General features: G+C 44.7%; 1 long non-coding RNA gene across 1 annotated transcript; it reads left to right on the top strand.

Annotated features, from left to right (window-relative positions):
- The first annotated feature begins 323 nt into the window (after positions 1–323).
- Positions 324–1,655, top strand: LOC140625665 (uncharacterized). The gene is made up of 2 exons (XR_012025002.1): positions 324–654; positions 1,071–1,655. It is a non-coding gene; the product is annotated as an uncharacterized lncRNA (long non-coding RNA).
- Positions 1,656–17,134: the final 15,479 nt, after the last annotated feature.

Here is a 17,134-nt window from a genome sequence, read left to right as displayed (position 1 = left end):
TCTCCATCGCCCTGTCTGATCTGGAAGCTCGGGGCGGGCGGGGTCAAGCCCTTCCTTGCAGTTTCCCACCCACTGAGGTAGGGCAGGGGCTGGGGCCCGACCCCCGGCCCAGTGACTCCGGAGTATTTGCCAGAACTTTGCACAGAAGCAGCTCGGTGAGGGACTCACGAGCCGGTGGTTGCGCCCATGCACCGCAAGGAAAGGGGGAAACTAAATCTGGCGTGGGACGCGCAGAGAGGTTTTGGGGAAAGTTTCTGCAGCCAGAACCGGGGCTCGCCTGGAGGATGGACCGGGCCAATCCGGCTTGTGGCTGGTGATGTAATGCTCTGCGAGCAAGTGCTATTGGTGGGAAAGCTCTTAGGTGTTGTGAGGGTGTCGAGTTTCCACTGCAGCTCGGGAGGGGAAAGATGGTCTGTGGCTCCGTTTAAGGTTGTCCTGAATTCCATCGTGCTTATATTTCCAACCAGGCTGAGCTTATGTCTGGCACTCGTTAAAAATCGGGAAATCAAGAAACTCCCTTTTCTTCTGCGGTCAAAGGCTGCTGATTCCCCACCGTCTGCTGTGTTGCTGTGTATCGGCGCCGCGGGGCCTTAGGCAGTGACCCCCGGAGCATCGTGGGCGCACAACAGCGGGCAGGAGAGGATGCCACCGCAGGTCAGGTTGCAGAGAGGACCCTGGGGGCGGGCAGGGCGGCAGCAGCAGATGTTTCCATCTGATGAATTCGCAGGCACACGCATGCCTTAAGTCCGCTCTGCACAGAGACGCAGCCCTAAAAATAGCTCCGAGCTTATTTCCCTCCTTTGCAATGTATGGTCCCCAGCTCTAGTGCTTCTCCTCCCCCAGACGAGCCCCTGCTGTCTGCCAGTCTGGGCTGGAATTAGCACACCGGTGGCTGCTGCGGAGACTCGGGATCCCTGCTGGTGGCGGCCCAAGGAGTGGGGGGCACAGCTGAGCTCTAGCTGCACTCGTGGGGCCCTTGGTAACCTGCATCCAGCAGGCTGCGGGCACCCCCCCCCAAAACACATATTAGAGGGATGTCACCGACTGACTCACTCTCTCTGTTGTTTCAGACGCAGGCTGTTCCTGCCCCCGCCACCCCTCACCACACCCAGCCTTTGCCTCTGGATAATCGGCCCCACCCTCACCTCTTCAGGAAACTCCAGAGGAGCCCCGCCTCCCCTCGGTGCTTCCAGCCCTTCAGTGGATTGCCTCCCCCCAGCTTTTATCTCTGTCACCCCTCTTCCCATATAGGTGACACTTCACTAGGCCTCGCAGACTGTGTCAGGGACTCGTGGACGTGGATCCGCGTGTGTATTTCAGCTCTTGGAGCTCCTACCTACTAACTGTGTTTATGGTCTCCACCCCCCCAACCTTAGAAACAGCACTGGGCTTGGACTTGAGGGCCCTGGGAATGAAAATCAGGATCAGGGGCGCCTGGGTGGCTCAGGCGGTGAAGATCCGACTCTTGATTTCGGCTTCGGTCATGATCTCAGGGTTGCAGGATCCGGCCGTGCAGGGCTCCGAGCTCGGGGAGAAGTCTGCTTGAGATGCCCTCTCTCCCTCTGCCCCTCCCCCTGTTGCATTCTCTCTCTCTCTCTCTCTCTCTCTCAAATAAATAAATAAGTAAGCAAATAAAATATTTTCGAAAATTCGGATCATAATCCTCATCTTGCAGGGGTTTTGTGAGATTGAATGAGACCACGTCTACGTGGCACAGAGTGGGAGCTTAGCAAATATTCATTGAATCTGAATCTTAGGATATGAACTCCAGCCATGCCCCTCCTCCTAAATTCATTTTTCTAGTTTCCCCAGTGCCTCGTCCTCTCAGGACAGGGACATTTAATAGATGCCAACTGGCATGCCTTGATTTTTTAGGATACCTCTTTAGATCGGGCATCGTTAGCAAATGGGTAATTTGGGGCATCAACCAGCTGCAGTGACGATGAGACGGCACCTCTGATAATGAAGCTGCTGCGTCCCCCGATCCCCCGGGGCTGGGAGGGGGAGACTGAACTACTTTCAGCGGCAGATTCAGGGCCCAGGCAAGCAACACCGCAGCGAGCACATGGCGAAGCTCCTCCCTGTGCCTAAAAAAGACCTTTCTCCAACTCTTTCCTCTTTCTCTTCTGACCTGCTCTTACTTTCAGCAGACGTTCGGCTGATTAATTCCTCCGGAGGTGTTAACGGATAAGGCTCCGTGATAAGGATATGGTGTAACTGATAAAGGCTTAAGGACCCAGCCTGACTTGTTTTGCCAGCCCTTTTACCACATCTGCAAAGCGGCTTCTAAAACATGGAAACTCTTTAAAAAAAAAAAAAAGATTGTATTTATTCACTCACAAGAGACACAGAGAGAGAGAGAGGCAGAGGGAGAAGCAGGCTCCATGCAGGGATCCCGATGTGGGACTCGATCCTGGGTCTCCAGGATCACTCCCTGGGCCGAAGGCAGATGCTCATCCACTGAGCCATGCAGGCGTCCCTAAATCATGGAAACTCTTTGCAGGCCCAAAGAACCTTTCAGTTGGGATGAGCTCGGTGGGGGGAGAGACCGGGAGAAGGGCCGGTTCTCCCTGCGACCAGGGTGGCAGGGACAGTGCATGACGCAGAGGGACGCCTCTCAGGCAGGACAGGTGGTCGGCGCCTCACCTCCTCACCCCAACCCTCAGGATCCTTCCTGACATCGCTTGATCCGCTGCCAGGAGGCCAAACCACACAAACTCGGTCTACTGGGCTTCTTGGGGCCTCTGAAATCGCCTCCTTCTCAGCAGCTTCCTGGAAGGCCAGCTTCCAGAAGTCTGACCGTTCCAGATAACCCTGCCCATGTATCCTCTTAATCCCCAAGTACCAGACAGGAACACCTCTTCCGGAAAGGTTCCTGGCCCCGTTGTACAGAGTTCTCACTTTTCCTAACAGGGTTCCTGCACGACCCTGAGCAAGTGCCCCTTTCCATCATATGCCCTGGGCACCTCGTTTGCATCACCCTAATTCCAGTTCTGCAGAGTTTCTAGGTGGGGGTAGATATGCACACACTCCTCGCTTTTCAACTACTTTGGGGCATTTTAGAAAAAGATTTTATTTATTTATTCGTGAGAGACACAGAGACACAGGCAGAGGGAGAAGCAGGCTCCCTGTGGGGAGCCAGATGTGAGACCCGATCCTAGGACCCCAGGGTCACCACCTGGGCAGAAGGCAGATGCTCAACAACTGAGCCACCCAGGTGTCCCTATTTTGGGGCATTTAAAAAACATCCCCGATCACCGCTTTATTTGATCTGTATTAGAACCATATTAGAGTTTGGAATCTTTGATTCCTAGCCCAGAGCTTTCCCTCCATATGCTGCTGGCCTCAAACACTCAAACCCGGGTGTCCATGCAGAAGACATATTTAACTAAAGAGGTAAAAAATGCAAACTTTTCTTAAAAGTGTTCTCTGTGTCTGGAGGTACCTGGGTGGCTTAGTTGATTGAGCCTCCGACTCTGCTTCTGCTCAGGTCATGATATCAGGGTGGTGACATGGGGCCCCGCATCAGCTCCATGCCTGGTTCAGAATCTGCTTTGGATTCTCTCTCCCTCCCCCCACCCCTCCCCACTCTCTCTCTCTCTCTGTCTCTCTCTCTCTCAAATAAATAAATAAAATCTTCAAAAAAATAAATTGTTCTCTGTGTTTTAAAATACATTTCAAGGCACACCTGGGTGGCTCAGTGGTTGAGCCTCTGTCTTCGGCTCAGGTCGTGATCCCCGGGGTCCTGGGATTGAGTCCCGCATCGGGCTCCCTGCAGGGAGCCTGCTTCTCCCTCTGTCTATGACTCTGCCTCTCTCTGTGTGTCCTTCATGAATAAATAAATAAAATTTAAAGAAATAAAATATCTTTCAAGAAGATAAACCATGGGGGTTTGGGCTTTCCCTATGGTACTCAACAAACCAGTACCAGTTTCTTGGTAACTCAGGATGACAGGGCCAGGCTCGGTGTTTCCTCCCACCTGACTTCTCCGCGTCAGCACCTGACGATCTCTACCCGCCTGAACACTGCGATGCCCGGTATGAAAGGGTGGGTGGCAGATTCGTGTAGCTATTTAAGGCTATCTTGGAAAAGCCTCTGTGAACTGATGCACCAGTTCTGTTAGGAGATGTATGTGGTCGCATCTCACCCAACCTTTGCTCTGGGCACTGATGCCTTGTCTCCCTCCGTCCAACTCTATCCGGTTCTCAAGCCAGCGCAGACCCAGGTGGGCAAGAGAGAAGCTGGCTCACCCGTAGCCCTTGCTCTCCTCGTCCTGGTATTCACTGTAGCAGAGGGGAGGCCCTTGGCGACCGTCCACCCCACAGCTGCAATCTCCCTTCCTCTTTTATCCTTGCCTACCGTGACTGGCTTAATGTCCTTGCTTTCCTGTCACTGATTCCAGACTTCCTTCTGGGGTGACACTTGTTGTAAAGCCCTGTCCCTTAGTAGGACCCTGGCACTATATCGAACTACTTGCTGGGTCGTGACCCAGCCATTCAGATCGCCTGGAGTGACCGTGGCCTCCCCAATATCAAGCACCCATCCCCACTGTGTCTGCACAGCCTATGGTAGGAATGATGCCTGGTGCAGCCTTAGCTTCTCCTTGCAGCGCTGGTTCCTAGCTGAGACTATGGGCTCTTCTTATGGGCCAAGGTACTGCTGAGAACATTTCCATTGTCTGTCTGATCCATGGCCACTTAAATGCAAGTGACTACGTGTCATAACCTGCCACGTCTTGAGAGCAAGACTCAAATGGTAGCATGCATTTGAAGCAAATTGCTCAAATTCCACTTCCATCCCCAATCCTTCTTGGCTTTCTCTTCTAACATTAATTTCTGCCTTTGGCACTGCCCTCATCTGGCAGCCTCCCTAACTTTTTCATCCTATTTGGACCTGGCTTTCCTCCCCAGTTTCTAGCCAGCTCCCCCGTCTGCCTGGTATTTCCACTGTCTCAGGGAGAGATCCGTGTTGTACTTCCTAGTCCCTCTGAAACCCACATTCTTCTCCTGACCAGTCATTTCAGGTCCCAGCCCCCTCGATTTTCTGTCCCTTCCAACCGTGGCTGAGACTTGCCTTTATGCATTAAAGAGCTAGAGAGAGAACAGGACTCTATTTTTTTTTAAGATTGATTTATTTATTTGACACACACACACACACACACACACACACAGAGAGAGAGAGAGAGAGAGAGAGCTTGAGTGGGGGAGGGGCAGAGGGAGAGAGAGAACCTCAAGTAGACTCCTTGCTAAGCATGGAGCCCAACTCAGGACTCAATCTCACAGCCCTAAGATCATGACCTGAGCCAAAACAAAGAGATGCCCAACCAACTGAGCCACCCAGGTGCCCCCGAACAGGACTCCTTTAGTCCTGGCCTCTTCTTTTCCCAGTTTCCTCTTCAACACCACCCTCTCCCTCTGCAACAGTCAAGTCTGTTGTGGACTCTTTTAAAAACTATAGCAAGCACACAACCACATACCCTGTTGTGTGTGTGTGTGTGTGTGTGTGTGTGTGTGTGTTTAATTTTTATTTATTTGAGAGAGAGAGCACATGAGCAGAGGGAGAGTCAGAGGGAGAGGGAGAAGCAGAATCCCAGCCAAGCAGGGGGTCTGATGTACAGCTCCATCCCAGGACCCTGAGATCATGACCTGAGCTAAAGGCAGATGCTTAACCAAGTGAGCCATCCGAGCACCTCTGTGTGTGTATGTTTAAAAATCAGTCCTCAAGTCAATTATTTACTTGTCATACTGTAGATTTTGACTTTCGGATGAGGAAACATACTCACCATATGTGGATGTGGCTCACCAGATATCCTATAGACTCCTCCACATTTCCCAGCCTCTCTTGCAGCTAGAAAAGGATGGTGCACAAATTCTTACCAATATACTATGAATGAGAGTGTCTCCCCTATCTCTCTTTTCCCCTGCATTTATCTTGATAGCATGTTGAGATGGATCTCTGAGCTCTCTGACAATGACATGGCTCCACTGACCCACATTGGATTTTACATGAATAAGAAATACACCCTTGGGGGCAGCCTGGGTGGCTCAGTGGTTTAGTGCTGCCTTCAGCCCAGGGAGTGATCCTGGAGGCCCGGGATCAAGTCCCACGTCAGCCTCCCTACATGGAGCCTGCTTCTCCCTCTGCCTGTGTCTCTGCCTCTCTCTCTCTCTCTCCTTCTCTCTCTCTCTCTCTCTGTGTCTCTCATAAATAAATAAATAAAATATTTTTAAAAAATACACCTTTGGTATGTTAAGTCTTAGAGATTTTAGGATTGTGTTTGTCATCACAGCATTGCTGAACATCACTCTGACTAATACAACATGGAAACTCTAGCCAAGTGTGGAGGTTTGTTCCTGTTTCTACCACCATCGAAGAATTGCCTTCAAAGTAACTTAAAATGTATACAAACCATATGTATTTATAGTGGAAAATCATAAAATACAAATAAACTAAAAAGAAAGTAAAAATCATCTATAATCCTGTTAGCTAGAAAACTCTTAAAATTTTTGTCTATAGAAAAAAATTTTTGTCTATACTTTGGATTTTTTCTAAGTATCTACTTTTTTTAAATTTAAGTTCATCCTTTAAAAAAGTGTTCTTTTTTTAAAGATTTTATTTATTTATTCATGAAAGACATAGAGAGAGAGGCAGAGACACAGACAGAGGGAGAAGCAGGCTCCATGTAGGGAGGCTGACGTGGGACTTGATCCCAGGACTCCAGGATCACACCCTGTGCCAAAGGCAGGCACCAGACTGCCAAGCCACCCAGGGATCCCCTAAAAAAGTGTTATTTAGAGATGCCTGGGTGGCTCAGCAGTTGAGTCTCTGCCTTTGGCTCAGGGTGTGATCCTGGAGTCCTGTATCGGGCTCCCTGCCTGGAGCCTGCTTCTCCCTCTGCCTGTGTCTCTGCCTCTCTCTTTCTCTGTGTCTCTCATGAATAAATACATAAAACCTTAAAATTTTTTTTAATGTTATTCAAATTCAATTAATTAACATATAATGTATTATTGGTTTCAGAGGTAGAGGTCAGTGATTCATCAGTCTTATATAACACCCAGTGCTCATGACATCACACACCCTCCTTCATGGCCATCACCCAGTTACCCCATCCTCCATCCCCCTCCCCTCCAGAGACCCTCAGTTTGTTTCCTATGATTAAGAGTCTCTTATAGTTTGTCTCCCTCTCTGATTTCATCCTGTTTTATTTTTTCCTTTCTTGCCCTATGATCTTCTGTTTTGTTAAATTCCACATATGAGTGAGATCATATAATAATTGTATTTCTCTGATTGGCATATTTCACTCAGCATAATACCCTCTAGTTCCATCCATGTCGTTGCTCATTGCAAATGGCAAGATTTCATTCTTTTTGTTTTTTTTTTTTTAAGATTTTTAAGATTTTATTTATTTATTCATGAGAGACACACACAGAGAGAGGCAGAGACACAGGCAGAGGGAGAGGCAGGCTCCCACAGGGAGCCTGATGCGGGACTTAATCCCAGGACTCTGGGATCACGCCCTGAGCTGAAGGCAGACGCTCAATTGCTGAGCTACCCAGGCATCCCGATTTCTTTTTTTTTTTTTTTTGATGGCTGAGTAGTATTTCATTGTGTGTATATATATATACATCTCACATCTTTTTTCTAAATTTTTTTAAAAATTCAATTTGCCAACATATAGTATAACATCCAGTGCTCATCCCATCCAGTGCCCTCCTCAGTGCCCATCACCCAGTTACCCTATCCCCCCACCCGCCTCCCCTTTTGCAACCCTTTGTTTGTTTCCCAGAGTTAAGAGTCTCTTATGGTTTGTCTCCCTTTCTAATTTTTCTCACTCAGTTCCCCTCCTTTCCCTTATAATCCCTTTCACTATTTCTTATATTCCACGTATGAGTGAGACCATCTGATGATTGTCCTCCGATTGACTGCTTTCACTCAGCATCATACCCTCCAGTTCCATCTATGTTGAAGCAAATAGTGGGTTTTCATCCTTTCTGATGGTTGAGTAATATTCCATGGTATATATATCACATCTCCTTTATCCAGTCATCTGTCGATGGACATCTGGGCTCTTTCTATAGTTTGGTTATTATGGACATTGTTACTATAAACATTGGGTGCAGGTGCCCCTACGGATCACTACATTTGTATCTTTGGGATAAATACTAGTAGCGCCATTGTTGGGTTGTAGGGTAGCTCTATTTTCAACTTCTTGAGGAACCTCCACACTGTTTTCCAGAGTGGCTGCACCAGCTTGCATTCCCACCAACAGCATAAGAGGGTTCCCCTTTCTCTACAACCTCAGCAACATCTGTCTTTTCCTGGCTTGTTTATTTTAGCCAGTGGAATCTATTTTTATATTTGACAAAATATTCTGTACATTTTCCCAAAGCAATAAAAATTATTCTAGAACACAGTCTTTAATCATTGCATAGCTTTGCATTATGGCTCTATCATAATTTATCTCTTGTTGGAAAGTCTACTATCTTCCCCTGCCTAATTTGCTTCAGTAACATTTCTGCTCCTTTTCTACATATTTTATCCCTTACTTCCCCTCCCACTCACAGACTGGCTCTTAATCATCTACATTCATAAAATGCAAATGAGACAATCCAAAAATAATTAAAGTGGCCATGAAATTCACAAGGTGATATTTTTGGATGGGGAAGGAAAAAGCAAAGCTTTTGCAATGTATTCATCCTCTTAATTATTATTATTGGTATTCTTATTCTTATTTGCTTGGGAAATCTTGGTTTTTATTTTCTGGGTAGTAGCAACTGCCTTAGAGGGAGCCAAGGAGATGTCAGGATGCAAAGTAAAAAGGAAGCTGTTTAAATTAAGATTAGGTTTGGCTGCAAGAAATGAAAAACACAACAAACTCTAACAGTAGCTGAAACAAGCAAAAGTTTATTATTTCACTCGTGTACTAAAGTTGGGAGGTAGGACTCCCATATGGCACTCCACAGAGGATCCAAGATCCAGACCTCTACTTGTTCTCCTGAACCTCTCCCCCGCCCCATTCTCAGGGTCACCTCACAAGGTCCAAATGGTTGCTTTAACTGTAGCCATCACATCTACATTCCAACCAGAGGAGAGAATATGAAGGAAAGAGAAGAAGATGTCACTGTTTGAGAATGCACTTTTTTTGGAAATTGAACATACCATGTCTGCTTAGTCACTTGGCTACCTCTAGATGCATGAGAGTCTGGGAAATGTAGTGTTTATCCTCGGTGTCCATGTACCCAGATAAAAATTGAGGGTGCTGCTACTATAGAAGAAGGGGAAAATGGATATTAGATACCAAGACACAACCAGATCTCTATGCTATAAGAACTCTCAGGTGGTCAGTATATATCAAACATTGTCTAAAGCAAATAATCCAATCACACATAGTTTAATTGAATATAACTATAAAAATATTTCAGTCCCTCATAGAGGAGGATCCAACTCAAGGAAAAATATCGATTACATCAACAATCAGCGTAATCAAACCCTCACCGTGAGCAGATGGGCTAAGTAAATACACATTCGGTGTTTTAATCCTGCTGGATTCCTGTAATCAGCCAACTCCTTCTGGATGAACATGTGCTAAAGGAAAGAGCAACCAATAGCCCCTTGAGCATCTTAATTAGCACCTGGTTTCATCAGAATGGTGCTATATAATACAGCAGGCACCGAGAGCTGCGGATTCCATGGCACACTCAGGCCTAATTCCCAAATTCCTCAAATAAAGAAAGTGAGAAGTGTAGGCTATATATATAGGATAAGAAAACCAGTCACCTTCACACTCCTGTGTCTTTGCTTCTGTGGCTTCAATTGCCTACAACCCCTTGTCCCTTCCCTATGCGAAGAAATTCTGCTCTTCTTTCTCATTTTTAAAGACACTATTCAAATATTTACTTCTCAGGATGCCTCTTCCTTGGCGTTTTAGTTTTGTGGTCAATTTATCTTTCTATTCAGCACACACCGGGCACTGTACTAGACGGGGAGGGGGGGAGGGGGAGGGGGAAAGTCGCTGGTGAACGGGACAAGTCTGTGCCTTCAAACTACATATAACACTAATTAGATTGGCTAGTGTTGCACTTCCCCCATTGAGCTGGGCTGCCTGTCTGAACAAAGGACAGAGAGCTTCCGAGGGCAGAAACTTGATATTTTAATTACCAAATCCTTATAGAGCTCTCACTGTGTGCCAGCACTGCTCCATCCTATGTACATTAAGTAGAGTGACTGTTTCAAGCCTTAGCATCATCCCATTAGTTATATTTTCACTCTTGTTTTACAGATAATGGAACTGAAGCATAGTGAGGTTGGGTGACTTGCCCAAGGTCACACAGCTGGTGAGTAGGGAAGCTAAAATGAGATTCAGGGAGTCTGGCTATAGTGTGCATGCCTAACTAATATGCCACACTTTATGATTATTCATCCCATCTGCATTCCTATTTAATAGGATGCTCAGAATGTAGTAGCTATTTAATAAATTTGCGTTGAATAGAACTGAGCAAGCTGCTAGGCATTGTGCGAGCCCTCCTCTGAAACATAGTTTCTTCAAAGATAGAGGGAAGAAATTGGACTGGACTCTAAAATACCTTAAAACTCTAAATTTGTTTCCTCTTCACATATTGAATAATCTTTTAACTTAGGTCTGGAAGAGATCTTGAGGGACCATCTGATGGAACCCTGGACTTTAGCCAGGCTTCATCTATAGTAGACAGGTGACAATTCTTTCAGTTTATCAAGTCCTTTATGATGCCCCACATTTTTGGAGACTAAGGAGTGGATGATTCACAGATTTTATGAATAACGTACCACAGCAGGATAGATAGGAAATCTCAAAAGTTCCTTCAAAGGGTAGAAAGGTGAAGTACTTTCCTCTCACGTGGACAGTAGTTTTGTAGCGAGGAATATTTTGGTCCCATTTCACTTCATTTTCAGGAGGCCTTGGATTATGTTCTGAACTGCTTATTTTCTTGTAATAGAGAGACTCTTACAATGCTTCTCAGATCTCTAATCTTTGTAACTTGGCTATAAACAATACCTTACCCTCAATAGATTGCTCTAAATTACTCTTCCAGATTACACTATGGCATGACATTGCTCCCCAAAGACCAAAGGGTACAATGCCAGACCTTTGACCAACAGCCAGCAAAATCCCCATCATCTGACCAAATGCCAGTTTAGGTCATTATACTTTGGCTGGTCTTTTCCTCCCTGCAGTGTGAGTTGGCGACATTAGCCTTCACCACCCAGCTCATGCTGCCTGTTAATCACTGAATTGGCAGGACTGCCTTCTCTGGTGTAATGGTCAGAGGCGAGTACTGAGTTGGGATACAACTGACTACAGCAGAGACTATTGGTGGTGATGAGTTTCCCCAAGATTAAATCAATGGCAGTATTATTTTCTCTGTTGGCCTGAAGTCAATGGGGAGCAGGACTGTCTACCATTGTGTTTAAGGATGAAACATGGTTTTGACTCTAACTCTGAAAGCCTGTGACATAATGATTTATCATTTTGCCAAGGCAGGAACTAAACACAAGCCCTGTGAGGTTCGTATAAAGTTCCTTGGTGAGTCTCCTCACTAGCTCTTGAACCTGGCTGACGGCTCCCTATCTGGGTCTGGCTCATTTGGGTGTCTAATAGATGATCTCCTTTAATTTTCTTGACAATCCAATGAGGAGCCACCCAGGCAGCTTAAAAGTCTCCTCTTTTAATAAATGGATTACTTTCCTCCCTGCATCCCCGATCTCCACTTTCATTCCCTTCCTCCATGAATTCTTATAAATGACATACTGTTCTCTATGTATGAGTCTTTATGTAGGTGGCATTGTGCTTATATCGCATTCTCTTCCTTACTTTTTAAACTCAAAACGGTGTTTTAATATCCATCCATGTTCCTAAATGTGTATCGAGTCTAATGCTTCGAACTGCAGCATATTATAACATACTATGCATTCTCAGCATTTAACTTGCCCATTCACCCTAAGATGCCTCCTTCCTTTTTTCTTTTGCCTCCTTCCTTTCAATCAGTTTTCATGACACCTCAACAGAACCTCAGCTCTGTCCTCAGCTCTAAACCTCCAAATTTTCCCCATTTGTGAGGTCCAATTTAAGATCTCTCATCCCCCCGAAACCCTGTCTAACCACACTCCAGCCTAGCATGTCCCTTTTCATTTTGATGAAATATCTCAAATTTGTTTATATTCAGTTTAACTCTTCGTTATCTTCTGTGTTGTTTCCCAAAAGGGAGATCAGGCAAATAAAACCGAACGTCCCATCAGCTCCATCCTTCCAGGAGGCCACTAGGTTTGGACCACAGCCTTCATTTGACTTAGACTCTCCCAGCACCTGTGGGAAAGTCAGGTCTTCCCAGGCAGTCGTACCTACCCCTGAAGTCAATCTTCTGTGATGGAAAGATTATAGACAGATTTCACTAATAGAATAAATCCAGAACAAGCATTACTTCTGCAAAGTATGGATCCAGGCAGTCTTGCAAAATCCCTCTGTCACCAGTTACATATATCCTTACTGACTCAGAGTGCGTGGGGTTAGGGTATGAGGTAGATCCCAGGTGCATCTGTTCCCAGTGGGTGCTGTCACCACTGATCTTTCAACAACCACCTGCTCATTCCCTGAACAACCAGCGTTCCTAGCAGAAAATGATCTCTATCTCTTTCCCCAAATTAAACGAATTGAGAGAAATACCCTCTCATGCCACTGTTACAATACTATTTTCCATTCTTACTTTCTGTATTAAAAACCCCATATTGTAACAAAATGTACTAGTTTCTTAATCAAAATCGACTTTCTTTTTTCTTACCATCAGAACTTTGACATTTTCCAGGATGGCATAGATCTAACTATAAAACTACATTTCCCAGTCTCTATGGTAGCTAGAATTTCATGTGACAGTTATTGTCATTAAAATAAAAGCCAAGCTTACTGTCTAAGACTTTCAGTGATATTCTTCAAAGAGAAATCCCTTAGCTGGTACTCACCATTGCCCCTAGTCCTTTCTTTTTCTTCCTGCTTAGAATATGGTCATAATGCCTGGGTGTAGGGGTGGAGCAGGTGCCATTTTAGTATCATGAAGATGAAAACAGCATACTGGAAGGATAACTGGATGGAAAGATAAAAGGAATCTGGGTCTCCAATAACATCATGGAGCTACTATACACACTCTGGACTATCTTCCTCTAGGTGCCTTGTAATGTAAAATAATAATAATAATACCTCTAACTTGTTCAAACACTATTTTGGGTTTCCTATTACATGAGGTCAAACTCAAATCCTGAGTGCTGTTTGTTTGTCTTTGATGAACTTCTAAGAATCTTGCACAGTTTCAAAGGCAGCCTAGTAGGAAAAAAAAAAATAGCTGATTAACCTTAAGGAGAGCCCAGCAGCTCTCCAGGCCAGTGCACACAAGCGAGCGTGCTCTGCTTCTCTTGCCTCTTCTGAACTGACTGTAGGTGATGCGGGATTTCACCCAGCACTTTAAAGGCTGTGGCAAACTCTTACTTGCTAGTGGAGAATTCCGCCAATGATAGAGGTTGAAAATGCCACATACTTGGGTTTCCTAGTTTTTCTTGCAGCAGGGGTATGTGCATGTGGGCCTACTTTCGTGCGCAGAGATCTGGAAGGAAAACACCTGGAAGCTTCTCTAATAAAAAAGGGATGTGTGGAAACAAATGTCCCTTCTTCTTTAGTGGAAGTGTTGCCTAGAAATGCTGAGTCATCTTTCCATCCGTGACATAGTGAGGACGGCAAAGGGAAGGGAATTGAACCACTTGGTCCTTGACATATCTCCAAGTCACACCATCAATCCCAGATACTAACTGCCTTCGAACATGTGGTGATTGTTAACTTACTTTTTTTTTTTGTTGTTAACTTACTTTTGAGTATTTTTTTGTTATTGGCACTTGAAGCACCTCTAAGTGATACAGGGGTGTCAGTGTAAGGCTGGCTTCCTCTTTGGAGTTTCTAGTCTGGTTCTTATTTTTATTTTTTTTTAAAGATTTTATTTATTTATTTGAGATAGAAAGAGAGAGAGAGAGAGCATGATTGGGAGGGGGAGGTATAAAGAGAGAGGGAGAAGCAGGCTCTCCACCTAGCAGGGAGCTCCATGTGAGGCTCCATCCCAGGACCCTGGGATCATGACCTGAGCCAAAGGCAAACGCTTAACCAACCTAGCCACCCAGAGGCCCTTTTTTAGGTTTATTTATTATTTATTTGAGAGAAAGGGAGGTGGAAGCAGAGGGAGAGGGAGAGAGAGAATTTCAAGCAGACTCTTTGCTGAGCACAGAGCCGCATGAGGACCACAAGGAAATGATGAAAATGACAATGATGTGGGGCTTGATCTCTCAACCCTGAGATCATGACCTGAGCCAAAATCAAGAGTTGGACGCTGACCTGACTGAGCCACCCAGATGCTCCTGTAGTCTCTTTCTTTAAATCAAGCTCTACCATTCCCTCATGATATAGGCTTCTGGACAGCCTGCATGGCTGGCTAGTCATCAAACGAGCCCAGACGTGCCTGAATCTGCAAGGAGTATATAGTTCAGGCTTTGTGTTGGAAACTCTGCTTTACACACTCAATGGAATCCCTATTATAATTTTTAACTTTTCAATATTATAAATTTTAATACAATAACCACTGCACTACATACTGTTATTTTTTTCTTCTTATGTAAGACAATTTGGATGCTTGATACAAAGCATTTACAAAGGAATTAGGATTTTTTTAAAAGATTTTATTTATTTATTCATGACAGACACACACAGAGAGAGGCAGAGACAGGTAGAGGGAGAAGCAGGCTCCATGCAGGGAGCCCAATGCAGGATTTGATCCCGGGACTCCAGGATCATGCCCTGGGCCGAAGGCAGATGCTAAACCACTGAGCCACCCAGGGATCCTGGGAATTAGGATTGTTATAAAAAATAGGAATTATATAAAGAATTCATTAATATGAATTAAAATGTGTAGAGTCAAAAATAGTCCTAAACTTTTATCACCAAGTTGAAATATTTGAAAATAATTTGCAAGTTTTAGGAACAATTAATAGCATTCAAACAAGACACCAAAAGAGAAATATTCTAAAAAAAAAAAAGATAAATATTCTACTTGCTACAAATGAGTATCATCTTATTTTTATTGGCTTGTCCCAATATATTTCCAGATGGGATATTTGCTTCTAGTTAATCTGGTGGTATTAGTTTATGTTATGAATCAGGTAGGGACTGCAAGACAGTAAGCTGAATATTTAATATTTCATCTACACCTTCATGATACATATACATTTTATTTTTTTAAAGATTTTATTTATTTATTCATAGACACAGAGGGAGAGAGGCATAGACACAGGGAGAGGGAGAAGCAGGCTCCATGCAGGGAGCCCGATGTGGGACTCGATCCCGGATCTCCAGGATCACACCCCAGGCTGCAGGCGGTGCCAAACCACTGCGCCACCAGGGCTGCCCTATACATATACATTTTAAATTGTTCTCTGGTCTTTTCTCACACAATGGTAGGAATTTTGCTTAGATGGTCAGGTCTAAACTGAACTACTCCAGTTCTGTCTACCTGCACAAAATACTTAAAATGAAGAGTGAAAATTGCAATCATCTGACTAATTTCAGACTTGTAGGCAAAGCATTGGAATGACTGAACTTTTTACTTCTCACAGAGATATGGGCATGGTAGAGATACGGTCTTTGTTTTTTTTCCTGAAGAAGATACCAAATGACGAAGAGGAAGGCTCTGATTTGCTATAATTAGGGGAAATACCTGTATCTCTGTGTATTACAGCTACACATTGTTACCAAGAATGTTAAGCTTCCTGAATGTTGAAGTGATATGTATTCCAAGAGGAAAGACTGCTAACTAGAGATTTGGGAATTATCTTTCAGAAGAGATTAATTTAGTAGGAACATCGTGGGTTAGACCAGGACTCCGGGCCAGTCAGAAATGAACCCTGGCCTAAATATGAATTAGGTAAATTCTCGGGTAGCTGTTACTAGGGGACTTTGACCACCATTCAGACCATCTTTGACTTTTATTTTATTAGCAAGACCCCTAGGGAGAAGGTGAGTGACGGGCACCCCAAACCTAATCCCTGGGAATGACGCTGCCAATATTAAACCAGGTCATGAGTTGTGGGAGAAAGAGGGTTTGGGGGAACTAACTGTTTCTTAGCAATAATAGGCTGCAGGTGGGCATGTGCCTGAGGAGCAGTAATCACAGAACCAGAGCAGAAAGGAGGCTGAGCAATCAAATCATCTTAATTTTCACAAATGAGAAAACATATCTAGGGTCTTAATCTAGATGAAATCTCAGATTTCTTGATTCATTCAGTTCCGTGTTCTTTCAGTACGCCAAAAGGTTATTAGGAGAGTAAAGATAGAAAAAAAGAAGGTGCTGCAACTTTGTGGATCAATGATGTATATGAATATATTTCCAAGAATGCAAGAAAATAGAAAGGACCTTGCTACAGGTTTCCAAATCTAAGAAAAGCCTTCACCAAGAATGCAAATACTCCACAAAATAACAGCCTCACCTGGGTGTGACATACTGCTACAAATGTCATGGTCACCATAAGAAATGTCATTCCCCCCTCCCCACCTGGCCAATCGGGTGTAACGATAAAGAGCTGGGCTGTGAGTCAGAGCGGAAGCATTATTAGGATTTTAGTCATGGCTAGATTGGAATGGTGGGGTTGGGCGTAGGGAAGTGGGCACAGGGAGAGTCTGCTTACTGGAGGGGAGCAGTTCTGAGAGAGAGAGAGAGCACTATGCACAAGCAAGCATGCATTGTCCAAGTTTCAAAGGGACAGCTGGTGAAAATGGATATCAGGGTCTCACTCATCTCACCAAGGTAGGACACTCCTATTTCTTAGAGGTCTTATTTTAACAGGTGAGGCAAATGGCCTTTCCCTTGTTTTTGTTTTGTTTTTCATAAATTACACAGTTACCTTCAAGTTTATTCCTTCAGTGGCCTTTAGAATTTTCATGAAAATCATCCAAACCCTGGAAATGGGACAAGAGTGAGCCCCACCTCCTTTAAATTGTCATACCATCTCAGGTTTGTAGGAAAATAAATTTAGTTCATTGTTTTCCGTGGATAAATTTTCCAGACTTGGTGAGATT

The sequence above is a fragment of the Canis lupus genome, chromosome 3 (genome assembly GCF_048164855.1).
Source record: "Canis lupus baileyi chromosome 3, mCanLup2.hap1, whole genome shotgun sequence".
Classification (NCBI taxonomy): domain Eukaryota; kingdom Metazoa; phylum Chordata; class Mammalia; order Carnivora; family Canidae; genus Canis; species Canis lupus.
Note: the sequence above shows the minus strand (reverse complement) of the source record. Positions and strands in the feature narration are given on the sequence as shown.